The 24,670-nt window shown below is 40.6% G+C and overlaps 1 protein-coding gene across 2 annotated transcripts in view; it reads left to right on the top strand.

Moving 5' to 3' along the window:
- The window catches only part of MICAL3 (microtubule associated monooxygenase, calponin and LIM domain containing 3), a 277,268-nt gene that overhangs the window by 31,207 nt on the left and 221,391 nt on the right, over window positions 1–24,670 (top strand). The gene's annotated exons all lie outside the window — the stretch shown is intronic.

The raw sequence follows: 24,670 nt of genomic DNA, 5'->3' as shown, positions 1-24,670 counted from the left end.
ATTCAGCCTTAAAAAGGAAGGAAATTCTGACACATGCTACAAGGTGAATGAATCTTGTGGACATTATGCTAAGAAAAATCAGCCAACACATAAGGACAATATTGTATGATTCTACTGATTTATGAGGTACCTAGAATAGGTAAATTTACTGAGACAGAAAGAAGAATAGTGGTTACCAGGTGTGGGTGGGGCGGCATGGAGAAAGGGGAATTATCGGTCATGGTTACAGAGTTTCAGTTTGGAGTAATGAAAAAATTTCTGAACATGGGTAGTGGTGGTGGTTGTACAGCATGATGAATGTACTTAATGCCAATGAATTGCATATTTAAAAATGGCTTAAATGATCTCAAAGGACTCTGAATAGCCAAAACAATCTTGAGAAAGAAAAACAAAGCCAGAGTGATTAACACATCCTGATTTCAAACTATATTACAAAACTACAGTAATCAAAACAGTATGGTACTGGCATAAAGACATACGTGGACCAACAAAACAAAATAGAATCCCCAAATGCCCTCCTCCCCCATATATGGTCTAATGATCTTCAACAAGGATGTCAAGACCATGCAATGGGGAAAGGATAGTCTCTTCAACAAATGGTGCTGGGGAAACTAGATATCCGCATGCAAAAGAATGAAATTGGACCCTTACCTTACACAATATATACAAATTAATTCAAAATGGATTAAAAACTTAACTGTAAGACCAAAAACTATAAAACTCTTAGGAAAAAGCATAGGGAAAACTTCATGACATTGGGTTAGGCACTGATTTCTTGGATATGCCACTAGAAGTCCAGGCAAAAATAGGCAAATAGAACAACATTAAACTTCAGTGCAGCAAAGCAAACAATCAACAGACTGAAAAAGCAACATATGGAATGGGAGGCAATATTTACAAACCATGTATCTGATAAGGAGTTAATGTCCAATATATATATCGAACTCTTACAACTCAACACGCAAAAAAACAAACAGCCTGATTTAAAAATGGTCAGAGGACTTGATTAGACATTTCTCCCAAAGAAGATATTCAAATGATAAAAAAAAACACGTGAAAATATACTTAGCATCACTAATCATCAGGGAAATGCAAATCAAAACCACAATGAGATATCACCTTATGCCCACTAGGATAACCACTATCAAAAAGGAAAAAAACAAAAAGAAAAGAACAGAAGTGTTGGTGAAGATGTGGAGAAATTGGAGGTAGCCCATGCTTCTGGCTACCTGGTTCCTTTAACTCTCACCCCCAATGTAAAATGGTACAGCTGCTGTGGAAAACAATACAGAGGTTCCTCAAAAAATTGAATAGAATTACCATATGATCCAGCAACCCTACTTCTGAGTATATATCCAAAGGAATTAAAAACAGGATCTCAAAGAGATATTTGCACACCCATGTTATTGCAATATTTTTCACCCAAAGCCAAGAGGTGAAAGTAACCTAAATGTCCACTGATAGAGGAATGGATAAAGAAAAAATATATACATACAATGGAATGTTATTCAGCTTTTAAAAAGAAGGAAATTCTGTCACAGGCTACAACATGGATGAAACTTGAAGACATTATGCCTAGCAAAATAAGCCAATCTCACACACACACACACACACACACACACACACACACACTGCTTGAGTCCACTTAGATGATTCGACTACTATCTAAAGTAGTCGAATTCTTGAAAACAGAAAGTTGGGGTGCCTGGGTGGCTCAGTCATTAAGCATCTGCCTTCGGCTCAGGTCATGATCCCAGGGTCCTGGGATCGAGCCCCGCATCAGGCTCCCTGCTCGGCGGGAAGCCTGCTTCTCCCTCTCCCGCTCCCCCTGCTTGTGTTCCCTCTCTCGCTGTGTCTCTCTCTGTCAAATAAATAAATAAAATCTTTAAAAAAAAAAAAGAAAGAAAGAAAACAGAAAGTGGAATGGTGATTTCCAGGGCCTAGGGGAGGGGAGATATGAGGAGTTGTTTGATGGGTATAGAGTTTCAGTTTTGCAAGATGGAAAGTACTAGAGATGTTATACAATGTGCATACAGTTAACACTATTGTACTATACACTTAAAAGTGTTTAAGATGGTAAATTTTATGTTATGTGTTTGTTTTTTTTAAAAGATTGTATTTATTTACTTGAGAGAGAGCAAGTGAGAGAGAGCACGAGCGGGGAGGGGAGGGTTAGAGGGAGAGGGAGAAGCAGGCTCCCGGCTGAGCAAGGAGCCTGACATGCGGCTCCATCCCAGAACCCTGTGATCATGACCCAAGCCGAAGGCAGACGCTTAACCAACTGAGCCACCCAGGTGCCCCTATGTTATGTGTTTTTTACCACAATTTTTTAATTGGTTAAAATGGTAAGTTGAATGTTATGTATATTTTACCACAATAAAAAAAAAGGAAAAAAAAGATATCACTCTTTCGACAGGATGAATTCAAGAGGGAGCAAGGAGTAAGTGTTTGGTGGGCCCAAGCAAAGAGATGACAATTGCTTATACCAGAAGAGTGGAAAGTAGTGGACAAATTAAAGATATATTCTGGAGATGTCTTGTCTCCTGAGTGAAAATGTGAGTTCCGGGGGCGGAGCAAGATGGCGGAGGAGTAGGAGACCCGGATTTCGTCTCCTCTCAGGAATTCAGCTGGATAGGGATCAAACCATTCTGAACACCTACAAACCCAACAGGAGATCGAAGAAAGGAATAGCAACAACTCTCTCATCAGAAAAGCGACCACTTTCTGGAAGGTAGGAGGTGCGGAGAAGTGAATCCGCGGCGATATTCCGGAGGATAGACGGCGGGGGAGGGGCCTCCGTCGGCCGCTTCTGGCAAGTGATAGAGCCGCGGAGCACAGAATCGGAACTTTTAAAAGTCTGCCCCACCGAGGGACGTCACTCCGGTGGCTAAGCGGGGGGTGGAACCCTCCGGGACAGTGTGGTCTCAGGACCCTCGGGGTCACAGAAAGACCGGGGGTGCCTGAGTGTGGCAGAGCTCCCAGGTATCGGAGCGGGGAAGCCGGCTGCAGAGGCGGAGCCCAGGCGCGGGCTCTCAGCTCGGGGTGGCCATAAACCATGATCCGCGGCATAGTCAGGCCCCTGCTCCTCCAGCAGGGACCCCACAAGCGGCAGATCCGGGGAGACTCACCTTCCTCCCCCGGGAGGAGCCGCGCGGGAGTGCACCGCAGGGATCTGCTGGATTTGGAGACTCCAGACCGGGTCGGGTGCCAGAGATAGAAACGCGCGGTCACAGGCCGGTTGAGCATGGAGTGCAGCTGGAGACCGGGGAGACGGGAGTGACTGATGGCTTTTCTCTGGGGGTGCACTGAGGAGCGGGGCCGAGTTCTCGGCTCCTCCGGGGTGGAGATTGGGAGGCCGCCATTTTCACTCTCCGCCTCCAAAGCTGTACGGAAAGCTCACAGGGAACAAAAGCCCCAGAGAGCAAACCCGAGCAGATTACTTAGCCGGGAGGGGGCAAGGGCGGGGCAATTCCGCCTCCGGCAGAGACATTTGGAAACCACGGCAACAGGCCCCTCCCCAGAAGATCAGCGAGAACAGCCAGCCAAGACCAAGTTTACCGATCAATGAGAACAGCAGAACTCCAGCGCTAAGGGACTACTGCACATAGAATTCACGGCTTTTTTACCATGATTCCTTAGTCTTTTAAAGTTAATTTTTTTTTAACTGTCTTTTTGTCTTTTTATTTCTTTTTGAATTTTTCTTTTTCCCTTTTTCAAACAACATCTTATCAATCCCTTTTTTTTAAAAAAAACATTTTTATTTTTCATTTTTAGAGTCATATTCTATCCCTTCATAGTAGTTACCCATATTTTTGGCTTATATATATAAGTTGTTCTCTCTTTAAAATTTTGAGATAGTTTCTTCTAACAGATTAAAATATACCCTAAATCTCTAGTATATGGTGTTTTCTATTCCCCTGCCTGATCACATCCTCTCCCTTTTTTTTTCTTTGTCTTTTTTCTTTTTTTAAATCCTCTTCTTTCTTTTTACAAACAACTTCTTATCAATTCCTTTTATAAAATTTTTTATAATTTCCATTTTTACAGTCATTTTCCATCCCTTCATCATATCAACCCTTATTTTTGTACATATATAAGTTTTTCTTTCTTTAAAATTTTGGGAGACACTTTCTTCTAAAAGACCAAAATACACCCCAAATCTAGTGTGTCGCACTGATCTATATACCATATAGATCATATTTGATCATATTCTGGTTTTTCTTTTGTTGTTGTTGTTTTGTTTTGTTTGTTTTTGTTTTTATCTTTATCTTTTTCTTTTTTTTTTCTTTTTCTTTTTTCTCTCTTTCCCCTTCTTATCCCACTGCTTCAGGTCTTTTCTGATTTGTTTAGAGTATATTTTCTGGGGACGTGGTTACTCTGCTAGCATTTTGTTCTCTCATTAATCTATTCTCCTCTGCACAAAATGACGAGACGGAAAAAATCACCTCAACAAAAAGAACAAGAGGCAGTACCGACTGCCAGGGACCTACTCAATACGGACATTAGTACGATGTCAGATCTAGAGTTCAGAATCATCACTTTAAAGATACTAGCTGGGCTTGAAAAAAATATGGAAGTTATTAGAGAAACTCTTTCTGGAGAAGTAAAAGAGCTAAAATCCAACCAAGTAGAAATCAAAAAGGCTATTAATGAGGTGCAATCAAAAATGGGGGCGCTAACTGCTAGAATAAATGAGGCAGAAGAGAGAATCAGTAATATAGAAGATGAAATGATGGAAAATAAAGAAGCTGAGAAAAAGAGAGATAAACAACTACTGGATCACGAGGGCAGAATTCGAGAGATAAGCGATACCATAAGACGAAACAACATTAGAATAATTGGGATCCCAGAAGAAGAAGAAAGAGAGAGAGGGGCAGAAGGTATAATGGAGCAAATTATAGCAGAGAACTTCCCTAATTTGGGGAAAGAAACAGGCATGAAAATCCAGGAAGCACAGAGAACCCCTCTCAAAATCAATAAAAATAGGTCAACTCCCCGACATCTAATAGTAAAACTTACGAGTCTCATAGACAAAGAGAAAATCCTGAAAGCAGCTCGGGAGAAGAGATATGTAACCTACAATGGTAGAAACATTAGATTGGCAACAGAGCTATCCACAGAGACCTGGCAGGCCAGAAAGGACTGGCAGGATATATTCAGAGCACTAAATGAGAAAAATATGCAGCCAAGAATACTCTATCCAGCTAGGCTGTCATTGAAAATTGAAGGAGAGATAAAAAGCTTCCAGGACAAACAAAAACTAAAGGAATTTGCAAACACAAAACCAGCCCTACAGGAAATCTTGAAAGGGGTCCTCTAAGCAAAGAGAGACCCTAAAAGCAACATAGACCAGAAAGGAACACAGACAATATACGGTAACAGTCACCTTACAGGCAATACAATGGCACTAAATTCCTATCTTTCAATAGTTACCTTGAATGTAAATGGGCTAAATGCCCCAATCAAAAGACACAGGCTAACAGACTGGATTAAAAAACAAGATCCATCGATATGCTGTCTGCAAGAGACTCATTTTAGACCCAAAGACACCCCCAGATTGAAAGTGAGGGGGTGGAAAACCATTTACCATGCTAATGGACACCAAAAGAAAGCTGGGGTGGCAATCCTTATATCAGACAAATTAGATTTTAAACCAAAGACTGTAATAAGAGATGAGGAAGGACACTATATCATACTTAAAGGATCTATCCAACAAGAAGATCTAACAATTGTAAATATCTATGCCCCTAACATGGGAGCAGCCAATTATATAAGGCAATTAATAACAAAAGCAAAGAAACACATCGACAACAATACAATAATAGTGGGGGACTTTAACATCCCCCTCACTGAAATGGACAGATCATCTAAGCAAAAGATCAACAAGGAAATAAAGACTTTAAATGACACACTGGACCAAATGGACTTCACAGACATATTCAGAACATTCCATCCCAAAGCAACGGAATACACATTCTTCTCTAGTGCCCATGGAACATTCTCCAGAATCGATCACATCCTAGGTCATAAATCAGGTCTCAACCGGTACCAAAAGATTGGGATCATTCCCTGCCTATTTTCAGACCACAATGCTTTGAAACTAGAATTCAATCCCAAGAGGAAAGTCGGAAAGAACTCAAATACATGGAGGCTAAAGAGCATCCTACTGAAGAATGAATGGGTCAACCAGGAAATTAAAGAAGAATTAAAAAAATACATGGAAACCAATGAAAATGAAAACACAACTGTTCAAAATCTTTGGGACGCAGCAAAGGCAGTCCTAAGAGGAAAGTATAGAGCAATACAAGCCTTTCTCAAGAAACAAGAAAGGTCTCAAGTACACAACCTAACCCTACACCTAAAGGAGCTGGAGAAAGAACAGCAAATAAAGCCTAAACCCAGCAGGAGAAGAGAAATCATAAAGATCAGAGCAGAAATCAATGAAATAGAAACTAAAAGAACAGTAGAACAGATCAACGAAACTAGGAGCTGGTTCTTTGAAAGAATTAACAAGATTGATAAACCCCTGGCCAGACTTATCAAAAAGAGAAGAGAAATGACCCAAATCAACAAAATCATGAATGAAAGAGGAGAGATCACAACCAACACCAAAGAAATACAAACAATTATAAGAACATATTATGAGCAACTCTATGCCAGCAAATTAGATAACCTGGAAGAGATGGATGCATTCCTAGAGATGTATCAACTACCAAAACTGAACCAGGATGAAATAGAAAACCTGAACAGACCTATAACCACTAAGGAAATTGAAGCAGTCATCAAAAATCTCCCAAAAAACAAAAGCCCAGGGCCAGATGGCTTCCCAGGGGAATTCTACCAAACATTTCAAGAAGAATTAATACCTATTCTTCTGAAACTGTTCCAAAAAATAGAATCGGAAGGAAAACTTCCAAACTCATTTTATGAAGCCAGCATTACCTTGATCCCAAAACCAGACAAAGACCCCATCAAAAAGGAGAATTACAGACCAATATCCCTGATGAACATGGATGCAAAAATTCTCACCAAAATACTAGCCAATAGGATCCAACAGTACATTAAAAGGATTATTCACCATGACCAAGTGGGATTTATCCCTGGGCTGCAAGGTTGGTTCAACATCCGCAAATCAATCAATGTGATACAGTACATTACCAAAGGAAAGAACAAGAATCATATGATCCTCTCAATAGATGCAGAAAAAGCTTTTGACAAAGTACAGCATCCTTTCTTGATCAAAACTCTTCAGAGTATAGGGATAGAGGGTACATACCTCAATATCATAAAAGCCATCTATGAAAAACCTACAGCAAATATTATTCTCAATGGGGAAAAACTGAGAGCTTTCCCCCTAAGGTCAGGAACACGGCAGGGATGTCCACTATCACCACTACTATTCAACATAGTATTGGAAGTCCTAGCCACAGCAATCAGACAACAAAAAGAAATCAAAGGCATCCAAATTGGCAAAGAAGAAGTCAAACTCTCACTCTTTGCAGATGATATGATACTTTATGTGGAAAACCCAAAAGACTCCACCCCAAAACTGCTAGAACTCATACAGGAATTCAGTAAAGTGGCAGGATATAAAATCAATGCACAGAAGTCAATGGCATTCCTATACACCAACAACAAGACAGAAGAAAGAGAACTTAAGGAGTCAATCCCATTTACAATTGCACCCAAAACCATAAGATACCTAGGAATAAATCTAACCAAAGAGACAAAGGATCTGTACTCAGAAAGCTATAAAATACTCATGAAAGAAATTGAGGAAGACACAAAGAAATGGAAAAACGTTCCATGCTCATGGATTGGAAGAACAAATATTGTGAAGATGTCAATGCTACCTAGAGCAATCTACACATTCAATGCAATCCCCATCAAAATACCATCCACTTTTTTCAAAGAAATGGAACAAATAATCCTAAAATTTGTATGGAACCAGAAAAGACCCCAAATAGCCAGAGGAATATTGAAAAAGAAAAGCAAAGCCGGTGGCATCACAATTCCGGACTTCAAGCTCTATTACAAAGCTGTCATCATCAAGACAGCATGGTACTGGCACAAAAACAGACACATAGATCAATGGAACAGAATAGAGAGCCCAGAAATGGACCCTCAACTCTATGGTCAACTAATCTTCGACAAAGCAGGAAAGAATGTCCAATGGAACAAAGACAGTCTCTTCAACAAATGGTGTTGGGAAAATTGGATAGACACATGCAGAAGAATGAAACTGGACCACTTCCTTTCACCACACACAAAAATAGACTCCAAATGGTTGAAAGACCTCAATGTGAGACAGGAGTCCATCAAAATCCTAAAGGAGAACACAGGCAACAACCTCTTTGACCTCAGCCGAAGCAACTTCTTCCTAGAAACATCACCAAAGGCAAGGGAAGCAAGGGCAAAAATGAACTATTGGGACTTCATCAAGATAAAAAGCTTTTGCAAAGCAAAAGAAACAGTTAACAAAACCAAAAGACAACCGACAGAATGGGAGAAGATATTTGCAAATGACATATCAGATAAAGGGCTAGTATCCAAAATCTATAAAGAACTCATCAAACTCAACACCCAAAGAACAAAGAATCCAATCAAGAAATGGGCAGAAGACATGAACAGACATTTTTCCAAAGAAGACATCCAAATGGCCAACAGACACATGAAAAAGTGCTCAATATCACTCAGCATCAGGGAAATCCAAATCAAAACCTCAATGAGATACCACCTCACACCAGTCAGAATGGCTAAAATTAACAAGTCAGGAAACGACAGATGTTGGCGGGGATGCGGAGAAAGGGGAACCCTCCTACACTGTTGGTGGGAATGCAAATTGGTGCAGCCACTCTGGAAAACTGTATGGAGGTTCCTCAAAAAGTTGAAAATAGAGCTACCATATGATCCAGCAATTGCACTACTGGGTATTTACCCCAAAGATACAAAAGTAGGGATCCGAAGGGGTACGTGTACCCCAATGTTTATAGCAGCAATGTCCACAATAGCCAAACTGTGGAAAGAGCCAAGATGTCCATCGACAGATGAATGGATAAAGAAGGTGTGGTATATATATACAATGGAATATTATGCAGCCATCAAAAGGAATGAGATCTTGCCATTTGCAACGACGTGGATGGAACTGGAGGGTATTATGTTGAGTGAAATAAGTCAAACAGAGAAAGACATGTATCATATGATCTCACTGATATGAGGAATTCTTAATCGCAGGAAACAAACTGAGTGTTGTTGGAGTGGGGGGTGGGGTGGGAGGGATGGGGGGACTGGGTGATAGACACTGGGGAGGGTATGTGCTCTGGTAAGCGCTGTGAATTGTGCAAGACTGTTGAATCTCAGATCTGTACCTCTGAAACAAATAATGCAATATATGTTAAGAAACAAAAAAAAAGAAGAAGAAGAAGAAGGTAGCAGGAGGGGAAGAATGAAGCGGGGGAAATCGGAGGGGTAGACGAACCATGAGAGACGATGGACTCTGAAAAACAAACAGGGTTCTAGAGGGGAGGGGGGTGGGAGGATGGGTTAGCCTGGTGGTGGGTATTGAGGAGGGCACATTCTGCATGGAGCACTGGGTGTTGTGCACAAACAATGAATCATGGAACACTTCATCTAAAACTAATGTTGTAACGTATGGGGATTAACATAAGAATAAAAAAAAAAAGAAAAAAAAAAAAAAGAAAATGTGAGTTCCTAGACGGAATGGACACCATATTCTTTTTCTTTTATATCCTTATACTGTATCCATAATATATATACCATAAATATTGTTAGATCAGCTCTAGGAAAGTTGCTACAGAAAAATCATACCCTGACTAACACATGGAGATGAAGATTTAATGACTTTTTCTCACAAGCGAAGTGCTTTGTCAAGTAGGTCACTCCATAGTAGAACTTTGGGGGGAAATTGGGGTCTTCTCTTTAAAATGAGAGGATTCTCTGGTCTTCCTCTTGGAGTTCACAGGCTTTTATCAGGTCAGGGGAGACCCTATGGTGGAATAAGGAAGGAAGAGTCTCATGCCTCTGAGTGAAGGGGTGACTAACAGATCTAACAGCTAAGTGATATCCCAAGGAAGCAAATAGGAGATAGGCTTGTGAGCTAAATTTGCCATAAGCTAGATCAGTTCTTCTCCCTGCATGTTCACAAAGAGGCCGTCAGAACATGGAATGCCTATAATGTTAGCCAATCTGATGAGAACTAGAGAACAAGGAAAGAGAGAGAAGTGGCAAATGGTCCTGGAAATCTCAGGAGGGAGAGGGAGTGGAGGGGTTGGCACAGGGAACCATACAGGTTTTTTCTAGACCAAATAAAATACTAGGAGGGATTACAGATTTATTTGAAGCTTCCATCTTCCTTATGTGACACCATGCTTGTGACTTCCAGTATTCTGAAAAAGAATCATATATATATGCCTATATATATATAAACATTACACATATAGTATATGTTTATATATTATTTATATATTATATATTACGTATATAATTATATATTTATATAGAATATATTATATATGTTAATAGTAATTATAATAGTGATTATAATGTTAACAGTAATTAAAATAGCTAATAGTGTTAATATATATCATATATTACACATATTTTTATATAAAAGTACAAACTGATGCAGTGTTTGGAAATGAGGGTGGTGGTGGGGAGGTACATTCTGGGGTAGGGGTATATATGATATATATACACGCTCTTGTGTAAGTATGTGTGTAGTTTAAATCTGCTGGTTCAGGTTATATATCTGCTTATGTATATGGTATGCCTGATATGCACACATGGGGGAAAACGCATCTACAGAGGTTGATATATATATATCAGTGTGTATATGTGTATGTGTCAGGCAGGAGGTGGGGCAGAGGGAAGGGCTTTGAACTGAAATTTGACTGTGTTTTTGGTCAGGATGAAAAGCAAGTAAACTGGACACATTCTTGCTGGCAGGCCTCCAGCTGCCTCATGATGTCAGCTACAATCTTGCCACTCTCAGCCTTCTTCACAGGCTCCCCTCACCCTCCTGATGAGGACGATGATCCCTATTAGCCACTGTCTGGTTAACCAGGCTGAGAAGGTCTCTGCCTCCCAAGGAGGGACCTGGGTGGGGGATCCCTATAGGTGGCTCAGCAATAGAGAGGAAAGACGGATAGCAGAGGAGTTAAGCCACAGGCAGCCCATGCTTCTGGCTACCTGGTTCCTTTAACTCTCACCCCCAAAGACCATTCTTTTAATCAGAAGACATTTAATTCCATAAGTTTTAGACTCAGAGAGAGGATTTCTACTCATCTTCATTCAAGATCTCCCATTTCTCTCCAACTCAAATTCTCTGCCTCAGTCTGCTCATTGTCTTCTGAATATACCTGGAGATTTCCTGCCTCCAAGTGTCAGCTTGCTCATTCCCCTACCCCAGAATGTACCTCTCCACCACCACCCTCATTTCCAAACACTGCATCAGTGTGAGCTCAGAGTGAGCTCTCCCTCTGCAGAACTCTACTGGTCCTTGTTCCTATCACTCAACCCCACTGGCCATCTGCTGCTCACGGTTAGGGTTAGTTCCCTCCATATACATGAATCACATTTCCTCAAACCAGATTATAAGCTCAGCTTTCTCATCAAATACCCTGGTGTGCCCAATCAGAGGCCCTGCTCTCGCTGTTTTCTTAGTCTTATTAAGTGTCCATAGAGTATGTTTCAACCAGATAATTCCCAGTGTCTGTTAAATTGCCCTTAAAACATGGGGTATGTGTAACAAAATGTTCAAACAGAACATACCTGCTGACCATACATGGCTCATGACCAATTTGTAACCCCTGACTTAAGCCAAAAACTCATTAATTAAGGGTTTATTTTTCTCATTTTGGATACTTCAGGAGGACCAGAGTCTTCATTTCTTGAGTTCTTTACTGAAATCATTAAGCCTTCTCAATAATCCTCTTTGGAAAATCATTTGTAGGGCTCCAGTTGGTTTTGGTTTTGGTTTTTGCTTTTTTAGTCTACAAAATCACCTCTAAGAACAGGTGAATATGAATTTGGGACCCAAGATCCTGTGTTCTGCCCTTAGTTATCTATTATGCTTAACTCTCTAAGGATTGACAGGCTAGTTTGAGAATGATTTGAACCCTCTGCACTGTTCTCCTTTGAGCTTCCTGATTTTCTTTTCCTTAAGCATCTTAAGAGGTTAGCCTGGGTAACAACAGCACCCCTACTGCTAGAATTCTTGTCCTAGACACAGAAAGCAGCTAGGATTCATTAAGGATGAAGTTTCTGATATCAGAAATGTAAGCTTTCCTTTCAATGAGTCAATGTCATCTGCTTAGGAATCTGAACTGGAAACCTTTGGGGGCTATGGATACACAAGCAGATTCCAAATCTGCCAGGGGACATAGCTTTTCATTTGGACAGTGATAATGAAGTCTGTTGAGTAGACAGGCAAGAATCCTCCCTCACAGGAATTCCAGCTTACTTCAGCCTGTCAAGATCCAGAGTGGAAGTGACCAGGGTTTTCTGAGTAGCCCAGGTTAGGAAGCCCCACTCTGTAGGGAGACCATGTAAAAAGGCCTCTATATTATGTCTGTCTTGGCTTCAAACTGTGCTTGAGATGACCTTTTGCTTCACACTGACACATCACCTGATGGTCAATTCTATCTAGAATGGTCCTACTACTGTGACCAAGACTGATCTCCTCCACCTGACTGAATTCTGTCTGGTTCTATTCCCTTACTATGATGAGTACACAGGTACTTGCCTCTTCAATACTTCATCTGTTACCTGCAAGTCTGCACTGCACCTCCCAATCACAGCTCCCTGCCTGCCTAGGGCAGAACAAGGAATAGAAAGCGACAGAAGGGCAAAGCTCTCCACTTTACTATTTACACAGTTCTGGTCAAAAATAGCATAATGAAGAGACCTGTTTTTTTTTTTTTTTTTTTGAAGAGACTTGTTAAATCACTATGTTATACACCTGAAACTAATGTAATATTGTATGTCAACTATTCTTTAATTTAAAAAACTAAGTAGAGGATCAAACTGATAAAACTATTATTTAACTAAAATAAATAATAATTTGTAATAATCCTTTACACTTGTATAGCACTATTACAGTATACAAAGTGTTTTCATGTGCCTTGTCATTTGATCCTCACTTGTTCCTGTAAAATGAGGGAAACTGGTATTTCTATTCCTATTTGACAGATGAGGAAATATGTGCATTAGAGAAGTACCTTGATTTACTCAAGGTTACACAATTAATAGGTGGAATAGCTGGAACTCAAACGTGGGCTTTCTGATTTTAGGTCTAAAGTATCCTTGGTGTTCATTTATCCTTCTTCTTTCTGCTACCCTATAACAGGGCCAGATAAGAGTAGAAGATCAGGGGCTCCTGGGTGGCTCAGTTGGTTAAGCGACTGCCTTCGGCTCAGGTCATGATCCTGGAGTCCTGGGATCGAGTCCCGCATCGGGCTCCCTGCTCAGCAGGGAGTCTGCTTCTCCTTCTGACCCTCCCCCCCTCTCATGTGCTCTCTCTCTCAAATAAATAAAATCTTAAAAAAAAAAAAAGAGTAGAAGATCAGATTGCTCTCTGAGTGACCCCTTAAGTCTGTACTCCATCTGGCTTTTGTCTCAGTGGATTTAACTAAGTCCATGGAAGAACAATAGCTGTTTCCAGGCATGCAGGCTCATTGTGTCCAGGTAGAAAAGAGTATTGACTTGCTCATATATTGCTTTAAGCCTAGCAGACTCTCCCAACTCCTCAGCCCCAGGAGGCCTCCTACAATAGAGAACATTTGCTGTTATGGAGATTTATACAACTTCAGATAGTGTGTTTGGTGCCAGTGACTGGGCTGGTTAGAATGAAGGAGAGGGGCTGACTTCTGGATGTGTGGGAAACTGCATAAAGGAAGATGAAGTTCCCATGGGCACACCCTCTTTTCTTCCTATCCTTGGGCTTAGCTGTGTCTAACAGGAACAGAAGAAAGAGATGCCAGGCATAGACCTGCCCCCCTTCCACCCTGGCTTGGACAAAGCCATAGGCAGGGCTTGTTCCTAGCCCTATCTCCACCTGACCTGAGATGTCATCATCAGAAAGTTCTCAATAAGCATCTAAGTGTAGGTCAGAGGCGAAGAGTGATTTCTACAACACCATGCCCTTGAGCAACTACCCAGGCCTTCCTGTTTTGCAATACCATGGGGTGATTCTAATTATCCTGGCGGGGGCGGGGGGGGGCAGTGAAGGGACAGGGGAAGTATTGATAAATTCTCCAAAGCGAAGTATATTAAAATTCACATCGATTTTATACCATCTGGCATTTTTAGGAAAATGGAGAGGGGTTGGCTTTGGGGAGGAAGAATTGCTAAGTGACACAAAAGCAGGCTGTAACTGCTCCAAAAGATGTGAGTCACTCCAAGGAGCTAAGTCTTGTGTCTTTCATTCCAAAGCCATGAGCCATGGAGCTGGTAGCAGAGCTGGGGAGCAGCCAATCCCAGAAAACTGGGCTGGGGAAGGAAATACAGTGGGGAGGTTTCTGAGCTGGTCTCCAGGGAACAGAGGGAACAGTGGAAAGAGGAGGGGCAGAGGAAACTCTTTACCACCTGGTGTCTTGCCACCCAGAAGACAAAACTCGCTTGGACTTTGATCCCTTAGTGACTCGATTAAACACATATTGCACGTAGACACCTTGCTGAGAGATAGAAGGACATAGTGGTTAGGGGCACAAAATCTGTAGTCAGAATGCTAGGTTCACATTCTGGCTCTGCCCCTTACTAAGATGTGACCTTGAGCAAGTCACTTAACTTCACCTCCATTTCCTCATCTGAAAAACAGAGCTAAAAGTAGTAACTACAGAAAGGAGCAATGGGTAGGACAAACACATAGAATAGTGCTTGTGTTCTAAGTTAGTGAAATACAATTTTGGTTACTATTACTACTGGGTACAATGGAGAACTACAGAGGAAGTGAAGCCAGTGTCTGAGAGCGGCTATAGTCTACAACACAAATGCATTTAAGACAGAAACTTGTTCTAAAAACATTAATATGTGCCAGGAGATTTAACTATGGCAGTCTGGGGCTTACTATAGGCCAAGTTCAGGCTACCTCATTGGAGCAAGATAATATAGTTTCAAAACTGACTTAGAGCCTGACCAGGACACTTCTTCTACCAGACCCTGAGAAAAAAATAATAAAGGAAAAAAATGTCCTATCCCAGCTTTAAGAAAATCAAATCATTCAAAACACACTGAGCACCTACTCCGTATAAAATATTCATTAGAGTTAACATGAAGTAAAGGACTTGTACCCTGTCATTAGGACCTTATAATCCCATTGTGAATTCTAGGTCAACACTAATACTGGTAAAAGTGTAAGTTTCCTCTTCTTGAACAATAAGAATCTACATCATAATTTCTCTCTTTGCCCAGAGCAAGTTTAGATTTTAATTTAATTTAGTGCCTAAATTCTGTAGTGTAGCAACTCACTTTTCCCCAAGGGCCCTTCTGGATTCAATTTTTCATTAAAAGTTTTATTTGTTTTTTTTTTAAATATATATTCTAATATTCCAAACTATTCTGAATTGTTTTGGTAATCAGAAGGTCAAAAACATTAAAACATTATCTACTAGAGTGAAATAGCAGTACAAGAGAAATGACCTATGAAGCCTCAGAGAATCTGAATTAAAGGGAACTTAGAAGTCATGGAGTCAACTTTTCTCCCAGAGAAGTATCCTCCTGTAAGATCTCTGATGGATGCACCCCAACATTTCCTTGAGCACAGTTCCAGACCATTCTGTTGTGAGTCATCAATGTTGGAAAATCTTAGAGCAGAAATCCATTTCACCTTGACCATCATGCCTAATGATCCTACTTCTGCCCTTGGAGTGACATAGAACAAGCCACATACCTCTTCTTCATTTGACAGCCCATGAGATATTTGAAGGCAGTAATCATATCCTTCAGAAGTCTCCAAACTAAACATTCCTAGCTGCTGTGGCCTTTCATTCTGTGGAGAAGAGCTCAGGCCCCTCACCATCTTCTGGTGGATGGACTCCAGTTTACAAAATCCCTCTCAGAACATTGTACCCTGTACCACACATAGTGATACAAATATGACCTGATGAGCACCAAATGCCCCAGGCCACACACTCCCTGCAACATCAGATCAGTCTCTGCCTATTAATATAGCCCCAGAGTTGCACCAACTTTTTTAGCAGCTGCTCCTCACTTGGGGTTTTACATAGTTGACTTCACTCCACCATATTGTTTCATACGAACTTTAGCCAAAGCAGGCCTATACCATGCAATAGATTTTTCAATCAAAAGTGTGGCCATTGTATTTATTGATGCTAAATCTCTACTTATTGGGTTTCGCCTATCATTCCAGGCAGACCATTTTTAATGTTTATATTGTCATCTATATATTAGCAATAGATTTCAATCTATTTCCATTGGCTATCTTTCCTAGCTTTCTGTCATCTGCAGATTTAATCAGCCTGCCTTCAGACTTCAAAATCACTAATAAAATTCAGTGTGATCTTGAACTAGTCATTTCAGCTCTTTAGGCCCCAGTTTTCTTAACTGTAAAATAATAAAGGGGCTGGGAATGATTTCCTGGGTCCCAAGAAATTTGAATATGTCTTACACAAATTCAACAGCCAGCTGGTAAAAGACTGGGAAGGGGAAAAAAAGATGGGGTGATCACTTTCACTCCAGGGTAACATGCTCAAGTAAATTGTGAGGGTTAATTTAATGTGTCAACTTGAATGGCCCAAGGGATTTCCAGATAGCTGGTAAAATATTATTTCTAGGTGTGTCTATGAGAGTGTTTCTAGAAGGGATTAGCATTTGAATCAGTAAACTGAGCAAAGAAGACCTCCCTCACCAATGTGTATGGGTGTCATCTAATCTGTTCAAGACCCGGTCAGAACAAAAAGGCAGAGGAAGGGCAAATTCTCTCTCTCTTCTTGAGCTGGGGCATCTATCCTCTCTTGCCTTCAGACATGAGAGTTCCTCAGACATGAGAGTTCCTCAGACATGGGTTCTCAGGCCTTTGGACTTGAACGAATTGCACGGTGGGTTTTACGGTTATACAGCTTACAGACGGCAGATCATAGGACTGCTTGACCTCCATAACCCTGTGAGCCAATTCTTATAAGTATATACATACACATATACATATATTACACATTTTTTTCCCTGGAGAACTCTAATACATAAATTCTGTGTTCAAATACATGAATTTTGGGACGCCTGGGTGGCTCAGTCGGTTAAGCATCTGCCTTCGGCTCAGGTCATGCATGATCCCAGCGTCCTGGGATCGAGTCCCGCATCGGGCTCCCTGCTCTGCAGGGAGCCTGCTTCTCCCTCTGCCTCTGTCTCTCTCTCTGTCTCTCATGAATAAATAAATAAAATCTTTAAAAAAAAAAAACAAAAAACAAATACATGAATTTCATGTATTTGAAAGGTTTTGATTTTGAACCTCAGGCATTCCCTTACAGAAATTAAACTCTGAAAACAACATGGTAGATATCTTCATTCATAGACATTCTACTTTTGCATAGCTCTAGTCTGTGAAAGAGAAAAGCTGCAACAGGTATAGTATTTGTCAATTTAATTGCAATAATTTCAGTTCCTGGGGCACCTCGGTGGCTCAGCCGTTAAGCGTCTGCCTTCAGCTCAGGTCATGATCCCAGGGTCCTGGGATCGAGCCCTACATCGTGCTCCCTGCTCAGCGGGAAACCTGCTTCTCCCTCTCCCACTCCCCCTGCTTGTGTTCCCTCTCTCTCTCTCTCTCTCTCTGTCAAATAAATAAATAAATAAATCTTTGGGGAAAAAAATAATGTCAGTTCCCAAATTCTGTATGTTATCTAAAACTACCTGGTGAAATATTAGTCTTATATTCCCTTTAGTGAAAACAGTGCTAAATATTATGTGTTATATTCAGAAATTTACTCTAACATAGTCCAATAAGAGAATTTATGAAAGATCAGTTACCACAGTGTACCCACTCCTATCAATTTTGCAGCAGCCATTAGCCCTATAGCCAAGAGCAAAAACCTTTCAGTATAATCTGGATTTACAAGGTAGATTTTTAAATAGTCAAAAATAGATCCCCCTTTCACCCTGCCATACCTAACTTCTTCTATAGGGGAATGAAAAATGCTTAAAAGGCTTAGATGGGGTGTCTAGCTGGTTCAGTTGGTAGAGCATGCAACTCTTAATCTCAGGGTCATGATTTCAAGCCCCACATTGGGCATAAAGCTTACTTTAAATGAATGAATGAGTGAATGAATGGCTTGGAGATACTCTAGTCAGTGTTGTACCCACCTCCACTCTCCCCTACATGTCTTCCCTCTTTTGCTATCTTCTGCCAAGGAAGAAGGGAGACAGGATTAGGCTGGCTTTCCTTGCATTTCCCTTGGCAGATCATCAGTAACATCAAGCAGTCTTATCTCTCAACCTTCGAAAGGTCTATTACTCTAGTTGCTTTTCTTCAGAAGTCCTCATCATCCAAGCCCAACCCTCTATGACAACATTATTAAATTCACCTAATCATCTGGTCAGTGCTGAACACTGAACTAAAATTCAGGGATCAGGGCACCTGGGTGGCTCAGTTGGTTAAGCGACTGCCTTCGGCTCAGGTCATGATCCTGGAGTCCTGGGATCGAGTCCCACATCGGGCTCCCTGCTCAGAAGGGAGTCTGCTTCTCCCTCTGACCCTCCTCCCTCTCACGCTCTCTCTCATTCTCTCTCTTGCAAAAAATAAAATAAAATAAAAAATAAAATAAAATAAAATAAAATTCAGGGATCAGAGGGAAATCAAAGGCAGCTTTTCTGTAACAGGGTGGGGCTTAGGCCACCACCAGAGTCAACAGTGAATAAGCTTTAAGTTCCAGCATCACTGACTTACTATAGGAACTTGGAAAGCTTACCACTTCTGTCTTAAGTTTTTCCTTCCTAAAGCCTAGTGTTCTACTATTTCTTGCCTATAGAGTTGTGGGGTTTTTTTGTTTTTTTTTTTTTTTTTTAATTTGCAGGTCATTCTTACGCAGAGGCCATGCTACTTATAGAGCATTTAAAAATAATAAAGAGCTATTGAGGTTTTCTGAATAAAACAAACAAAAAACTGAAAACAGCTAACTCCAATTTCCCAAAGGGTTTGTGAAATAAACAACTTCAATGCCAAATGCCAACTGCAGGCACACCAGACACTGGGAAAGGTGTGAGTGGAATGGGATTGTGAATGCCTTGTGGAAGGGCCAGTGATTCAGAAATCCCCACTAGAGAGGAGGATTAGAAAGTCTTAAAAATGTTTATACCTTACATTAGCATCCCCAAATCTAACAAAATATGTATAAGACCAAATGAGGAAAACTATGAAACTCTGATGAATGAAATCAAAGAACTAATAAATGGAGAGATATTCCATGTTCATGGATAAGAAGACTCAATACTGTCAAGATGTCAATTCTTCCCAACTTGATCTACAGACTCAGTGTAATCTCAATCAAACTCCTAACAAGTTAATTTGTAGATATTGACACACTGATTTTAAAGTTTATTTGGAGAGGCAAAAGACCCTATAGAATAGCCAACACAATATTGATGAAGAACAAAGTCAAAAGACTGACACTACCTGATCTTAAGACTTATTATAAAGCTACAATAATCGAGACACTATTGTATTGATGAAAGAAAAGACAAATAGATCAAAAGAACTGAGAGAGCCCAGACATAGACCCACATAAATATAGTCAACTGATCTGCAACAAAGGAGCAAAGACAATACAATGAACAAAGATAATCTTTTCAAAAAACAGTGCTGGAACAACTGGACATCCACATGCAAAAAAAAAAAAAAATCTAGACACAGATCTTACACCTTTCACAAAAATCAACTGAGAATAGATAACAGAACTAAATGTTAAGATGCAAAACTACAAAACTTCTAGAAGACAATACAGGAGAAAACCTGGATGATCTTGAGTATGGTAGTGAGTTTTTAGATACAGCACCAAAGGTACAATCCACGAAAGAAATAATTGATACCTTGGAGTTCATTAAAATTAAAAACTTCTAATTGCAAAAGACAGTATCAAGAGAATGAGAAGATAAGCCATGGACTGGGAGAAAATATTTGCAAAAGACACATCCGATAAAGAATTATTATCCAAAATATACAAAGAACCCTTAAAATACAACAGTAAGAAAACAAACAATTCAGTTAAAAAATGGATGAGAGACCTTAACAGACCCCTCCCAAAGAAGGTATTCAGTTGGAAAATAAGCATATGAGAAGATGTTCCACATCATCACAGGGAAATGCAAATTAAAACAACAATGAATGACGCCTAGGTGGTTTAGTCAGTTAAGCATCTGCCTTCAGCTCCCGGGGTCCTGAGATAAGAGTCCCACATCAGGCTCCTTGCTCAGCAGGGAGCCTGCTTCTCCCTCTGCCTGCTGCTTTGCCTGCTTGTGCTCTCTCTCTCCCTCTCTGACAAATAAATAAATAAAATCTTTAAAATAAATAAAACAATGAGATACCACTGCACACCTGTAAGAATGGCCAAAAGACAGAACAGTGACAACATCAAATGCTAGCAAGGACGTGGAGTGACAGGAACTCTCATGCATTATTAGTGGGAATGCAAAATGGTATACCCACTTTGAAAAAGAGTTTGGCATTCTCTTACAAAACTAAACATACTCTTAGCATATGATCCAGCAATCATGTTCCTTGGTATTTACCCAAAGGAATTGAAAACTTATGACTACACAAAAACCTGTACATGGTTGTTTATAGAAGCTTTATTCACAGTTGGCAAAACTTGGAAGCCACCAAGATCTCCTTCAGTAGATGAGTGGATAAATAAAGTGTAATATATTCAGACAATGCAATATTACTCAATGCTAAAAAGAAATGAGCTATCAAGTCATGAAAAGATATGAAGGATTCTTAAATGCATATTACTAAGTGAAAGAAGCCTATCTGAAAAGGTTATATGCTATATGATTCCAACTATATAACATTCTGGAAAAGGCAAAACTATAGAGACAGTAACAACAATAAAAAACTCCTGGTTGCCAGGGGTTGGGGGATGAATAAGCAGAGCACAGAGGATTTTTAGAGCAATGAAAATATATGACACCATAATGATTGATGCATATCATTATACATTTGTCCAAACCCATAAATGTATAATACCAAGAATGAACTGTAAGATAAATTATGTGGGCAATAATGATGTATCAGTGTAGCTATAACAAATGTTCTACTCTGGTTGGGGATATTGATAATGGGCAGGCTATGCATGTGTAGGAACAGGGAGTATATGGGAAATCTCTGTACCTTTCCCTCAATTTTACTATGAACCTAAAACTGCTCTAAAAAAGTAAAGTCTTAGGGCACCTGGCTGGCTAAGACCATTAGCCAGTTGGTGGAGCAATGAACTCTTGATCTTCGAGTCCTGCATTGGGTATAGAGATGACTTTATTAATTTTTTAAAATTTATTTGAGAGAGAGAGCATGAGAGAGAGCAAGCACAAGAAGGGGGGAAGGGCAGAGGGAGGGGAAGAAGCAGGCCCCCTGCTGAGCAAAGAGCCCAAGGCAGGGCTTAATCCCAGGACCCAGGATCATGACCTAAACTGAAGGCAAATGCCTTAACTGACTGAGCCACCCAGGTGCCCCTAGAGACGACTTAAAAAAAATAAAATCTTTAAAAAAAAATGAAGTCCTAATTAAAAGCAAAACTTCATACCTTTAATCCAGTATTTCACTTCTAAGACTTAATTACAGATGAAATATTCACAAACATGGGCAAGATTTATGTAGAAAAAATTTTTATTACAGTTATATGAAATCAATAAAAATGGAAAACAACTCAAATATTCAATAAGAAATTATGATACATTCATATGCTGAAATACTGTGTAGCATTTAAAGTAATGTTTTTAAAGAACTGTAATGGAGGGTAAAATTTTCACAAGGTTATTTTCTTTCTTTTTTTTTTTTAAAGATTTTATTTATTTATTTGAGAGAGAGAATGAGAGAGAGAGAGCATGAGAGGGGGGAGGGTCAGAAAGAGAAGCAGACTCCCTGCCGAGCAGGGAGCCGGACATGGGACTCGATCCTGGGACTCCAGGATCATGACCTGAGCCGAAGGCAGTTGCCCAACCAACTGAGCCACCCAGGCGCCCTCACAAGGTTATTTTCAATGAAAAGCAGGATACAATTATACATATATGATCTTTGTCTTAGTTCATTCAGGCTGCAACAACAGAATAACATAGACGGGTGGCTTATTAACAACAGAAATCCATTTCTCACAGTTTCTCACAGGTGGAGAAGTCCAAGATCACCAAGGATCATCAGATTCCACATCTGGTGAAGATTCATAGACAGTAAACAGTCTTCTCCCTGAATCCTTACATAGCAGAAGGGCCAGAGAGCTCTCTGAAGTCTCTTTTACAAGGGCACTGTTCCCATTCATGAGGACACAGCCTCCATGACCTAATCACTTCCCAAAGGCTCCCCTTCCAAATACCATCATTTGGAGATTAGATTTCAACATATGAATTTGGCAGTGACACAAACATTCAGTCTATGGAAGTCTTGGTTTAATGACAAGAAGGGAATAGACTGGAAGAGGGCGCCGGGGGGCTCAGTCTGTTAAGCGTCTGCCTTTGGCTCAGGTCATGATCCTGGAGTCCCAGGATCAAGTCCCATGTTGGGCTTCCTGCTCAGCGGGGAGTCTGCTTCTCCCTCTGACCCTCTCCCATCTCATTCTCTCTTTCTCAAATAAATAAATAAATAAATAAAATCTTTATTAAAAAAGGACTGGAAGAGGGCGCCTGGGTGGCTCAGTCGTTAAGCATCTGCCTTCGGCTCAGGTCATGATCCCAAGGTCCTGGGATCAAGCCCCGCATTGGGCTCCCTGCTCCGCGGGAAGCCTGCTTCTCCCTCTCCCACTCCCCCTGCTTGTGTTCCCTCTCTCACTGTCTCTCTCTCTGTCAAATAAATAAATAAAATCTTTAAAAAAAAAAGGACTGGAAGAAAATAGGAATATTAATCATAATTTTCTTTGGGTGATAGGATTATGGGTGATTTTTATTTCTTTATGTTTCTATATTTTTCAAGTTTTCTTTCTTTTTTTAAGATTTATTTATTTATTTTAGAGAGAGAGAGAGAGAGAGCATGAGCAGGAGGGACAGAGGGAGAGGAAGAGAGAATCTCAAGCAGACTCAGTGCTGGCTTGGAGCCCAATGCAGGGCTCGATCTCAGAACGCTGAGATCACAACCTGAGCCAAAACCAAAAGTCGGATACTCAACCGACTGTACTACCCAAGCACCCCTCAAATTTTCTAAAATAAACACCTTATTTCTTTTTAAAAACAATGGAAATAGATAAAAGCAGTAAATGAGAAGTAGGAGAAATTATCAGTGATTCTGGACCTCCCAGAAAGTTTTTCCTAATATCCACTTGGGCCAAACCCAGACGGCCTCATGCCTTCCACTATCATGTCACACAGAACTGGGTGGCAATTCCAGTTTTACCACTTGTCTAGATGAATAGCCTTATACAAGCAAGTAACTTATTTTGTGTGCTCTTACGTTCTTAATTTATAAAAGTGATGTAAAATCTCACAGATTGACAGGAGGATTAAATGAAATAACCCACGAAAAGCCCAGGAACATTGTCTGAACTCACTAAAAATGTATTCCCTCCCTTACTCTGGAAGTAGAGCAAAACACCTGCAGATCTGTAGGTGGAAGAGACATTGATGCAGAGTTGTGTGGTGAAGAAGGGACTCAGGATGTCAAGTGGGTACCACCTCTGCACTACAACCCTTATCCTCGTATTAATGGCTGTGGAAAGGAGGGGAACACTAATTAATGATGTAGACAATGACATGATTAAGGGATACCCCTAGGAACAAACAAGAGCCCCTTCTCCAAGTCATCAGGCAAGGGTCAGCCCTCTTCTGAAAGTGCTGCCTGGAGTCAATCAGCTTTTGACTACATAGCTGAGATGGTTATCATACTGAAGCCAATGATCCTTGAAGACAAAATAATCTCCAATGCTTCTTTCTGCTCTGATTATAATGCTATAATTGTAATAAGCAAATGCTGATAGGAATTTATTCAAATCTATCCTGTCTTCCATCTTTTAGTGCTTGGCAGGTTTCTTTCAAGTTCCATGGGCCATGACAATCCAGGGGACGTTGTTTGGAAGTGTGAAATAAGATTATTTAAACTCCAGCAGCAGGAGCCCTTCTCAGAGTAAGGAGAAGGGTGTAGGTCCTGAGCCCTTAACAGGGCTCTTGCAACTGCACCCTTCCCCTAGGGAGTCATGCACTAATCTCCATTTAGCAGGATTCCCTAGGGCTAGGGGCCTTAAAACACCACTGGAATTCCCAAGCCTTAAAATGCTAGTGTGTGTGTGTGTGTGTGTGTGTGTTGAGATAAGGATGGGCAGCGGGGGATGGGGGAAGAATCCCGAAGGAGAAAGGAGGGTTTGGTTTTGGTTTTGGTTTTGGTTTGAAGCTAAAAAACAGACATTCTGGATAGTACCATTCAGGAACTCCACTTCTCTTAGCTCTCTTGTGGTCAACAGATCCCAGGAGAGTCTATGACGTCATCACTCATCTGTTACCTTTTCTCTACTGC

The sequence above is a fragment of the Mirounga angustirostris genome, unplaced genomic scaffold (genome assembly GCF_029215605.1).
Source record: "Mirounga angustirostris isolate CCGP_5_RB_7025 unplaced genomic scaffold, mMirAng1.0.hap1 SCAF_5, whole genome shotgun sequence".
Lineage (NCBI taxonomy): Eukaryota > Metazoa > Chordata > Mammalia > Carnivora > Phocidae > Mirounga > Mirounga angustirostris.
Note: the sequence above shows the minus strand (reverse complement) of the source record. Positions and strands in the feature narration are given on the sequence as shown.